The sequence below is a fragment of the Corythoichthys intestinalis genome, chromosome 20, assembly GCF_030265065.1.
Source record: "Corythoichthys intestinalis isolate RoL2023-P3 chromosome 20, ASM3026506v1, whole genome shotgun sequence".
Lineage (NCBI taxonomy): Eukaryota > Metazoa > Chordata > Actinopteri > Syngnathiformes > Syngnathidae > Corythoichthys > Corythoichthys intestinalis.
In genome coordinates, this window is record NC_080414.1 from 16,675,863 (window position 1) to 16,688,911 (window position 13,049).

Sequence of the window (13,049 nt, forward strand, 5' to 3'; positions counted from 1 at the left end):
CCACAGAGCTAGCAGTGATGAACGAGTGCCGCGGCGTGAAATGAAACTCTATCTTCCTTGAAACCTCTGCCAATATTGTCTCTAAGCACTAGCACAGCGTGAAACAAAAATTTCCAGTTGAGACTAGATAGATCCTTCTTGTATCCTTCATCAATTCAATGAGAAACTAGACAGAAACAGACTAGAAATAAACGAGTTGGAAGTGCAAAAGGACGCAGCGGGCCCGCAGGTGAATCCATAAGCTCCGGTTTCTGTGCGCCAGTGTGGCGTTTATTGCACGCCCAACTGGCTCTCGCTAAATCAATTGACTGATGGGAGCTCTCAAATAACCAAGCGGCGCGGCGGCCAAATGAGGTGCCGCTTTTACACTCTTCGCGTTCAAGCAGCAGCTTTGTGGAAGACTTATTTGAGCACTGTAGTTTTGCGCAATTATATTATGCCAGTTTTGGAGAGATTATATGATTTCTTTGTCGTAGCCTGCATCGTAGCTACGGTTTGGAGGGCCATTGACAACGCTAGACGTCCAATTCTTTTTAGCGTGGAGTGAAAGATCGTGAAGATCGACCTTGAATAAGCCCAGTAGACAAACTTTTAATTATTTAGTTTTAAATTTTTACATATTTTTTGGGTCTCTAGACTCTCAATTTGACCTGTGATCTATTTATGGTCCCATCCAAACAGACAGCTATAGCTGTCAGTGGAGTTATGACATCGGTCTTGAATTTCCCTTTGTCATCAGTGCTGCTTTGCTGAACCAAGGATGTGTCATTCCACGTTGAGCTTTTATTTTCATTAGGAAGCGGCCCAAGTATATCCAGTACCTCGCACTTACTGAGCACGCAGACAAATTGCCCGTCCGGCGACTTTGTGTCAAGGGGGCGCGTCGAGGTGCTCGCGCTTTCGCCTTAACCCAGGTAATGTCTGTGTAAATATATCACCGTTGTTATTCCAATCCAGACTAGTCCACAGTTCAGATTTCTCTTCCCGATGTGGGACAGCAACTTAAAAAAAAAAAAACCTTGATGTGTGTGACACTGAATAAACACCGAACTACTTCTAAGCAAACAAATGTGCGGCATATGCATAAGAAAATATTGCAATGTTGTCACCGGGACTGGAGTGTTTGGGTTCTGCTTCATTCACACCATTTTCGATCTACTTGTCACGCCGTTTTTTGCCTCATTTGCACAATTTGTGTAAACATTGTCAAGGTAGTTCACCTCCAACATGACTGTGTACATGTTGTTATTGGGCGGAAAAGATTTTCCTGTTTTTTGAGGCTAAATTATCAAGAAAACCCTTGAAAAATATATTTGTAACTCTTTGTAACTTTTATTCTTGTCAGGAAATGTTAAAACTTTACACTTATGTAATAAATTTCAATGCACAAACATTTAAAACGGGCCCTGTTGACTAACTTTAAGCCAAATAGTGAAACAAAAAGCACTATAACCACAATCCAAGCTGTCATAAAATTCCAAAGTCGATTTAATGATAAGTTGTCTGAATAATCTAAACGTGCAGACAGATCCTTCAAGGTAAATTAGAAGCAAGTCAAGTACTTTCAAGTGGCGAATGAAAGTTCAGCGAGAAACCTGAAAACATTAACCACCAGGTCGGGCTACCTACTTACCTCGCAGCAATAAAAGTAAACTTTCCTCGACTTGGAAAAAAAAGAAAATACATCACCTCGCCGTAAGTGACGCAGACAATTTTGCTTCCAAACACAACAAGGGGATGATGTTTTGATTATTACTTTCCGGAACGGTGTTTAGCCAAAGATGACACATTTATCCCTGATGAGACTACAGATTATACTTTATGACCTGTGAGACGCACTCACGGAAGGTCTTCCACAGATAGTTTATTACTCTCTGACGGCTCTATGAAGGCTAAACAAGCACACAGTGGAGAGCTATTACTCCCAATGAGCCATCACTATGAGATGCGTTATGTACACAATATAGACAAACTAAAGGAGGCAAAAGTTTATTAACTCATTCACTGAAGAGGACGATTATATGCATCTGTTTTCAGGCAAAATTTATCCAACACGATGTTTTCAATCCATGGATTGTTTAAACATTTAGTTCGGTCAATCTTTTGCATACCACTAGAGGGAGCCGAGTACCAATTATAGTACTCGTACCACACTTTGGCAATTTTTGGCAACGAAAATGATCAGACAAAGATACCCAAAGTAAACAGAAAGTGCACTTTTACAATGATGATTTTATTTACAAAGGGAAAAAAAATACTCAAAGCTAACATGTTGTCCAGGTCCTGAAGTGACAAAGCAGGGCAGACTCCCACCATGTTTGACTATTGGTACAATGGTTTTATTTTGAAATTTGTTTTATATCTACGCCAGATCTAATGAGACAAAAAGTTACAGAACTGTTCAACTATCATCTTACCTACCTACTAAAGGTGTAATGGTACATGTATTTTTATTGAACCGTTTCGGTACGTGGTGCTCGGTTCGGAACGGAGCTGTATCGAACGAGTTTCTGACATAATGTACCCCTCACTTTTCGAGGCTGTGAGTGGATCGGGTTACAGTTTCTTTGTGTAGATTATATTTACTCCCGTTTTCTCTACTATGATGAGGACCAACACAGTAGGACAGTATAACCCAGAAACGTGGCCGCCGCGACAACGTGGCCGCCGCGACAACGTAGTGAAACCAGTCGCTGTGCAGCCGCGTGTTAGAAACGTCCCAGAAGCGGCTCAACATGATGCACGCGAAAAGAACGGCAGAGTTTATTATTTGATGCGAGACGCGACCCTCCTGCGTCAATACTACTACCGGTAGCTAGGATCGGGCAGACCGGAAGTCACTCGTGTAAAAATACGGTGGATCCGGTCGATTTTCAAACTAATATGCAATCGTAACCCACTTTTTGAGTCCATCAGATCTCTTGAGTGGTAGAGTGGGGCACACTTGATTTGTCTTTGTTGATTTACTGCTGTCTTCTCTGCTATAATAATAACCAACACGGCCCCGTGTTTAATACAAAACCCTCCTACCACAATAAAACAAGTAGGAACTAATATTCACATAGGAACTAAAGTTATACAACATAAAATATACAATATAAATGAATACTACATCACATTTGTAAAATATAAACACATAATAAAATAAATAATAGCCCGTTTAAATAAAATAAATTGAAATGAGCTATAACACCTGCAATTAAATAATAAGAATAATACACAGATCCTGCTTACACAATTAAATGTATTAATTTCTGTGTGGCGCTTTAACTTGAGAAAATCCACCAATAAAGCTTTTGAAAACAGTTGATAAGAAAAGAATGATCCATTAAAGCATTTCATTTGTAAAATACATGTTAAAATCTTTGTCATTGGGATTGCTTTTCTCTTTAGCACAGGACTTCTTTTTTCTTCTTTCAGAAAGAAAGCTGACCAATACGCGGGGTCTGAAAGGCAAATTGTTGTTGGATTATCTTTAAATACCCGCTACTTTTTGAGCAGAATTCTAGCTTTGTATAGGCTAATGTTCCTATTGTTGAAAGCACAAAGGTGTGTAATAAACAACTAGCACATTTATATTTTGCATTTTGTTTTCTTACTGTACCGAAAATGAACCGAACCGTGACCTCAAAACCGAGGTACGTACCGAACCGAGATTTTTGTGTACCGTTACACCTCTACTACCTACCGTATACTCCCAAAAGTCTATTTTGTTGTGTTTTTTTCCTTGAAAATCTTTCCATCGATGCCATTTTTATTCAGTCTTTCCATGAATTACAATAAGTTGTGCAGGTCCTGAAGTGACAAAGTAACCCCAAAACCACCTTTAAGTTACACTCTTGGTATGATGCTGTAACATCCTCTCAAAAGTACTTTAACTTTTGTCTCATCCATCCATACAATATTTATTTTTTATGCCTTATATGCCTTTTTTTTTAACTGTTTAGTCACACATACGGAGGCAAGGGAGATCTCTTTAGATGTTGTACAGAGTTCCTGTGTGACCTCCTGGCTGAGTTGTCTCTGTACTCTTGGGGTCATTTTAGGGTGTGTACAGAGGTGAGGGGATGTGTTGTTTAAAAAAAAAAATCATGGAAGTATTTGTGTCCCTAGTGCATCTAGAGAAAGAACAGTCTGAAATCTAAATATTGCAAATTTAGCTCACAATTTTGCCAGGTTTACTGGCTCAAGTGACAAACAGGCATGCCCCTTAAAACAGAATCAGCTGCACCCTAAATACCAATAGGTTTTGGTAATAAATTGTCAACACCCGTCTAATAGCAGCATTTGTCGGCCCAACTGTCGGGTGTTCTGATTTGTACAACCAGGACGTCCAGCAATGCGCCACTCCCCGACGTCTCGTCCGTGCAGCTGCCTTGCGCAGTTGGGGTCAGCCCGACTCCGGGGGCCCCCGGCTGCTGCCGTACGTATTCAAGTCTGGCCGTCGACGCTGCAGGCTCCTCGGGGGCGTCCCAAAGCGACCCCCCTCTTGCAGCGAGTCACCGGCGAACCCCCAGTAGTGAGGCCGCGGAGACGTTTGTGAAGCCGGGTAGTCCGCACAACAAAAACACATTAGGGAAATGTCTGGGGTCAAACGTCTGCTTGAATTGGCCTGATGGAAGCCACTCGCGTTGGGCTGCAGCCAATCAGCAGTCGGACGGATAACGACGCGAACAAAAGAGGTCAGAATTCACTTCCACCTTGGAGATATACCACACATAGTGTAAAAAAAAAACAATGCAAAGGGATGACTATTGCATGTTAAGTATAGCCATTTTTTTTTCTGATCCCTGCTACAAGTTGTATTAAACATCTTCCAAAAAGGCGCAGTCTGAAATACAGTTTCAACGAACAAACAAAAATACAATGCAGTTTTAGTGCAATGGCGGAGAGCAAGGACAGGTTTGTTCACGTGTCAATAAGATAAGATTTTGCCATTGCACTTTTAACTGTATTACCAGAGACAGTTAGCATGCAGTTAAACTCCGTGTACTTTTCACACGTTCTTTTGTCGCACATTTTTTAGCCTGGCGGCCTGCCAGACTTTCAAAACACTGTGGGAAACGCTGTTTAAGTTTAGGATAAGGTGGACTATATGTTTTGGACATGCGTCTTCACTAAGCATCCCAGCATCTTCTAAATCGTTTGAGATATTCAAACCTAGTATATGTGCACCCCGGTTTAAGAAAAGGTTCGCTCTGAACTTCTGAGAAATCCTTGAATACAGCAGATCCTCCGATGGACATTTTGATTAGGGCTCCCTCTGTGAGGAGAACTTATGCATACGATTGACTGAGCGCCAAAAGCCCAGCACGTCTTTGCTTAGCAAAACACCAACAAAGAAATTCCATTCATGCATTCATACGCCAACATAAACATGACTTTTTGTGACTGCAGTTCAATTCTTCACTTTTTTTTTCTTTTAGCTTTTTCTCTTTATCGGGAAGCAAGTGAGACGTTTTTCTCCATTAATCAACATTCGGTGCCAGTTTGAAAGACAGCAAGAGTGATATAAATAGCACAGCAAGCCTGCCATGGAAACAAGCGCCTCGCCAGCTAAGTGAGATTCGGTTACAGGAGTCGCAACTTTTTGTAGGTCAGAAAAAAATGCAGTTGCCTGGGAAACAATGTGGAAGAATAGAGCACGGAACAGGTAATGCTGGTCTGCCGCAATTAAGAGAGGTCATTGAATGGGACTTATAGCGAAAGGGGCGGGGAGGTTGTAATTAATGGGTATGCTCAATGGCTGCAGCTGCACCTGAGCTAGAAGGCACCTTGAAGTGGAACGTAAGGGATGCATGGTTGTTTTCTGGGAGAAAAAAGGAGATTTATCACTTTTATAGTGTAATAGTAATGACAATTTAACGTAGTTTTTGCAACTGAATTATTTGGCTGCCATTGACATCGATCGACGTCCGATCCATTTTGACTGTGAGGGGTCTGGCAGCGATCATTCACTCGTACTCATAACTAGTGCTGTACCAATACTGGTATCGGAAGGGGTCCCGACTAGGCCTGCACAATATATCTTTAAACATCACCATCGCAATGTGTGCATGCGCAATAGCCCCATCGTAGGATATGTGATTTTTATTTTATTTTTATTTTTTTAATGTAAATTTTTGTTTTTCTTCATAAATGCAGGAATTGTGCAGAGAAATGGCTTTATGGATCCCTCTTCATACACCAGTCTTCATCATTCACAGATAAACCCCCATAGCCTAAAATATATATATATATACTATAGATATGAATACAAGGGATGGCCCGATTGCATAGTTTTGCACCCGAGTCCGAGTCACCTGATTTTGAGAATCTGCCGATACACAGTCCCGATCCGATAAATAAAAACAAAAAATATTTTTTTGCTCAAACGCTCACGCTGCTGAGGACTGCCTCTACACAATGAATGAGTTGCCATAGCACACTTCAGACTGTGTAACATTCTTAACGATGATGAACACATTTGTGCTTTTGATTGTAGAGCTACCGAGGCTGTCAATCATCGTTAACTTTAAGTACCAAACGCCAGCTGTACTGGTGACCGAGAAAAACAGTTTGGTCGCACTGCTTAGCAGGAGGGAGTGTGAGAGGCTGTACGAGCATGATGCAGAAAAACAGAAAAACCCAATCTTTTTCACCCGATTCCGATCCTCTGAAAAATGACGTGAACGGCCGGATTAACGATCACTCGATTGGATCGGGACATTTCTAATGCATACAGTGTGGTCATAGTGAGTCGACCAGTCTTCCCTAATAGAGCTATTCAAGTCATCTGGTGAAAATTCTTCTATTTTTAAGATTGCAACATTTCGCAAACCCCCAAAAAGTCGCAGTGTCCGCTAGCATCGATATCTGTGATTACTAATAATTAGGGTTGTTCCGATCATGTTTTTTTGCTCCCGATCCGATCCCGATCGTTTTAGTTTGACTATCTGCCGATCCTGATATTTCCTGATCCGATTGCTTTTTTTTTGCCCCCGATTCAATTCCAATCATTCCCGATAATTTTTCCCGATTATATACATTTTGGCAATGCATTAAGAAAAAAATGAATAAAACTCGGACGAATATATACATTCAACATACAGTACATAAGTACTGTATTTGTTTAATACGACAATAAATCCTCAAGATGGCATTTACATTATTAACATTCTTTCTGTGAGAGGGATCCACGGATAGAAAGATAATTCTTAAAGGATAAATGTGACTTTGTATATTGTGACTAAATATTGCCATCTAGTGTATTTGTTGAGCTTTCAGTAAATGGTACTGTAGCCATTTAACTGTTCTGCCCGAATGCATGATGGGAAGTGCAACCGTGACTGTGCGTAGTGGTACCAATTGATATATCTTCTCTGCGTTGGGAAATAACATAGGGTGTTAAGAAAAAGATCAACTACGACCTTGCTTCACCACATTGCTTCCCACGATATTTCTAATTGTTGAGAGAGGGATTGTAAGGCTTTAGCCATTTACAAAAAAGTCTCCAAAGACTGCCAAAATTCACTCAACTCATTTTACGCTTGCTTTAGCTCTATATATAGGTAAAACGGCGCCATTATAGATTGAACGCGACAATGCGTGAGTAGGTCGTTAATTGCGTTAAATATGTTAACGTGATTAATTTTTAAAAAAATTAATTACCGCCGTTAACGCGATAAATTTGATAGCCCTACTTGAAGCCAAAACTAAAGACTCTGGATGAGTGTAAGACATTTTGTCTGTAACGTTAAATACAATTAGAAAACGATTTAATTAAAAAATATATATACTGGACTGTCTCAGAAAATTAGAATACACAATATTCTAATTTTCTGAGACAGTCCTGTACATTAATCCACCATTTAAAGCAGGGGTGTCCAAACTTTTTGCAAAGGGGACCAGATTTGGCGTGGTAAAAATGTGGGGGGCCGACCTTGGCTGACGTCCTTTACATAGAACAATATACAGGACTGTCTCAGAAAATTAGAATATTGTGTATTCTAATTTTCTGAGACAGTCCAGTATATATTAAAAAAAGACATGTCCGATATTTTTTTGCCGATTCCGATACTTTGAAAATGACGTGATCGGACCCGATCGATCGGCATCCCGGGACATCTTTACTAATAATCCATGTTGTTAATCTTACTTTAAAAAGTAATTAATTACAGTTACAAATGACTTCTCCCCAAAAGCAATTGTGTTAGTGACTCAATTACCTGAATGTAAGAGTAATTTTTTACTTGGCAAAGTAAATGGTGTTACCGTTCATATTTTTTTTTTCATTCCCAAAAAAACAAAAAAAACATAGTAACCTTTGCTGTGCTTGGAAGTCGTTTATTGTTGTGAATCAACTGTTAAAGATGTTAAAATTGCTCTCGTTATTGCATTAGTTACCTTCTGTCTACTTTCGACATGTGAAAGCTTTAAAACGGTTTCATTATTTAAAGATAGATTCAAGTCAAGATTTTGCCGATTCAGAAGTATTTTAGATAAAAAGTTACTTAGGTTCGCTGGGAAGGTTCTTTACAACAGAGCCTTCCAGAGAAGTCTACTGCTTTAAGATGGCGGCTGTTTACAAACGCTGGCGAGTCTCTCATGTCGCATCTAGTTCTCTATACATGTGCTTAAAGCCGCCGAGTCTCTTATTTCGGATCTAGGTCTATATACATCTGATATCTAAAGTATCATGTGGGTGTAGTTTGTAGGCTATCGGCTACAGTCAGGTATTATTGGAGCCACCTAGCATTGCGATTGCAACGGCGTCACAACTCCCTTCCCTCTGAGAAGTGAGTCACCTTCCGTGAGTCCGTGTCTCTCAGACTTTTCTCACCTCATTCAACCAACGTAGTAACGCATAGTAACGCACGCCTTTACATCGTCAGTAATGGTAACGGCGTTGCCAAGACTCTAACGCCGTTATTAACAAAACTGCTAAAAATGTGCAGATCTAATTTACCAACACATATATGGAACTGTGAGAGCCATTTAACTATTAGGTTTTAGAGGAGTTTTTTCAATTACAGTCAACCATACCAGGTAGGCAATTGAAAAGAAATCTACCTGATCTAATGGATCATTTTTGTCCCCGTTTTAACAATGTTTTTAAGCAGTGCCTGACCAATGATAGCAATGGTTTACATCCAACTAGACATGTGCACATTACCAGTTTCAAGGTATATCGTGGTATGAAAATGTCATGGTTTCAAAACCGCAAAAATTTTCCATCATACCGTCCCTACGGTATTAGCTATTTTTTATGTCCCAAAAATGCAGGGAGAAATTCCTCATTTGCAGCTGCAAGGCTCAACCCTCCCCCACCGGTTGTAGCTCAGTGTCAATGAGTCAACTGTGCTACACAATGGCTGAAAGAGATGAAACTCCCGAACTTTTTTTCCCCCATTGAAGAAAACGAAATCGCTGGTATGGGAATACTTCGGCTACAGAAAAGTTACAGCCACGACTTAGAGGAGGAGGGCCAACCGGCATGGAAAGCATGTTTGCGGAGGGTGGCTGCTAAAGAGGCAATACCTCCAATATGTTTTCGCATTTATACAAAATTAAAGGTTAGTAAACACTATCATGAATGTTTCCCACCTGCTACGAAAATTAACTCCAGTGTGTTTAGTGTGTCTAGCGGTGGTAAAACGTTGTGTTTTTCTCTCTCTGGCAATGTAAACATGTTACAAGTCATACACACATGCTTTTTATGGAAATAATTAAATTATTTTTGTTTTGATGGTCATAATGTTGAGCTGTGGCTGTGGGTTTACGCTCAACTATAATGTATTTATTTTAATTTTATTGAGAATATATTTTTTTAACTTAACATTATACTTATTTTCCAATTTGCTAATATTTTTTGAAAAATAAAAATCCTGTTCAATGGAAAAAAGTTTTTTTAACCCAGGTAAAGTAGCACATTTTAGAGATGTAACTGCAATACCGTGAAACCGTGATAGTTTTACTTAAGGGTATTATACCGTCGTCAGAATGTCATACCGGCACATGCCTATATCCAAGTAAGTATGCAGTTATTTAGTATTGAAATAATGATTGATTGTATTTTTTTTTTTTTTTTCAAATGTTGTGGTATCGGTACATTATCGGCGTCTGGCCGATACTTCATAGCTGAAATCGGTGTAAAAAATCATATCGGAACAACACGACTAGTAATTAGGGATCTCTAGGAATAGCAATGTGTTACTCGATGACTATGCAATTTCCAAAACGATGAACCCATTGAAACCTAACCTGACGCAATCCCCGCACTCTGTGTGAATTATTTATTGGCGCTGCAATGACATTCTTTTCACCTGACTTGCTCTGCTTTGACTCGACTGCTACAATCCCTCAGCACACCCTTCCTAGAGAGAATGTGGCAATAAAGTATTTTACCATTCTCTACTAACCAGCCTCTCCCAGTTCAAATGGATCGAACGTCTATCCCCGTCAATGGTCCTGAAGTCTGAGCTTTGTACATTTTTGTAGAAACGTAACACATTTCAGCATTCAATCGATAGGACTCAGGGTGTCCGATAACTCCCAAGTACTTTAAGCGCTTTTGACTCACCCCCGGGCCGCAGCGTATCTCCAGCGCCATCGACGTCGGCAGATGCGGATGCACTTAATAAATTGCACCTTGAACAAAAGGAAGAGGTGATGAATTGAAAAAGGTCCGGCATGCATAATTGACGCCGCTGCTTCTCTCGCTCAAATTGGCCACTGTTAAATAATTCAAATTGATCTCATTAGGGACGGTTTTCATTATGGGGTAATTCAATTAAATGCAAAAAGGGGGCCTCTGAGGGGCAACTGGGTTGCTGATGATAAAATGAATTCTGAAAATACAAACAGTCAGAAAGAAAGGACGTTCATGTTGTAATTATGGTTCATTTTGTGTCCCAGAGTTAACACAAGGGTCCATTTTTACCTGAACACAAGGGGTGTCCAAGTTTTGAACGAAATACAGTATTATTTCGTTTTAACTGAGCGAGAATCATGAATTCGACACTAGGGGTGTGAAATTTAGTATATCACAATTAGACGTCCAATTATTTTGAACTGGGAGGGAGGACAAAATGTTCATTCGCTGCCATCCCTCCCACTTCAAATGGATTGCTGTCAATAGCAATCAATGAGTTTAATTTTGTGCCATTTCAGGATCATTTGCTGTTGAGTTTCAGCCACTTCTTATTGATTTTGGGCCATTTCTGGGTCACTTCCTATTAATTTTGGGTGACTGAACAGTAAGTTACCTGGGAATGCCCTATAACAGACATGTCCAAAGTCCGGCCCGGGGGCCAAATGCGGCCCGTGGTCAAATTTCATCTGGCCCCCAGCCTCTGTCATAAAATCAATAACGTCTGGCCCGAACACAGACTGAATGAATTGGTCAGCAGTACTGCAACCAGCATATGCAGTAGCTTACACACAAAATGCTGACCTTCATTTACCTACTAAAAGGCAGCAGCAAATTTAACCCTTTATTACCAAATGTATCACGTTTGATACAACTAAAATTTCATGATTTTGAGACTAATTTAGAATTTTGACATTTCTTTTTGGGAAAAAAAAAAAAAAAAAGTGATGGATGCAAGTCAACACATGCACCTGCAGGTTCCATGAGAAAAAAACACGATTTAGCATGGGTTTTAGATATAGAGCGCTTATTACACATATTCAGTTTGACTTTTCTTTTTACAAATTTGAAAAAAAGGTTTCATTAGGACCTTATTTTCCAAATGTAGGGATTCTCTGATAATTGCTTCATGTTGGAGGTATTTAAGAGCTAAGCAACATTACTCTGTGTGACCCATTACTTCCATTTTCTAAAATAGTGACAATCAACAAAAATAAAAGTTGACTGTTACGGCCGACACTTCAAGGAAAGGTGGAAATTAGACTATTTCTTCACTAAAATATGCAAAAACTGTGCCTGCCTCATTTGCGACGTCGCTGTTTTAAAAGAGTTCAATGTGAGGCGATATTACCAAACAAGACATGCTGACATGTACGACAAGTATACAGGGAAGATATGCAGCGAGAATTTGAAGCAACTTGAAGCTAGTTTAATTTCACAGCAACAGTATTTCGCAAGAGCCCGAGAGTCGAAAAAGAAAAAAAAATAATTAAGCAAATGTGACACACTGAATGGCTTGCTAAAATTTGCTTAAATATATTTTTCTACGTAAAGGATGTCAGCCAAGGTCGGCCCCCCACATTTTTACCACACCAAATCTGGCCCCCTTTGCAAAAAGTTTGGACACCCCTGCCCTATAATGAACAGAAAATCGGAAAGACAGGCTGCAACGTTCATTCAGCCCTCCCAGTCTAAATGGATTGAGCTTCCATTGCCGTCAATGGCAGCCATTGAGTTAACAGAGACACTATTCTAGTGGAAGATTTTGGTAGCAACTTGTTGGCTCCCTTTTACTTATTTATCTTTTTAAACAGTGACACCAGTGTGGTTTTCGTCAATGATGATGATAACGAAAATATTTCGGCAACGAAAATTTTTTTTCATGACGATGATGTTACAATGACGTGCTGAAAACGTGTCTTGGGAGACTAAAACTGTTATGAAACGGCAAGCCGTTAAATATGGATCCAAACACAGAAGTTGAAGTTTGTTGTATTTATTACAAAACGAGAACTAAAGGAGCACGCCAGAACACACGAGACAAAATACCAAACAAAAATGGCACGAACCTAGTCGGCAAGAAAACTAAGGAGAAGCCACAAAGGCTGGAAAAAGGATAAAACAAGTGATGGCAAAGTCCAACAAAAATACTAGCACTACAACAACGTGATAACAAAGAATACAACCGTAAATGGCAAGTAGAACTCGAGATGATGCACACAGCAGCGGTAAGCTAGCAGGTTGCCATGTAATAGTCCGACACTGGCAGATGGTGACAGGCTTCCTTAAATATTGAGCTTTCCTAATGCAGCACAGGTGTGTTGCATTACCACGCCCATCTGGCTCAATCAGGTGCTGAATACAGGAAAAAGAATTGAAAAAGCAAACAAATATGACAAAAACATAACGAGATGGATGC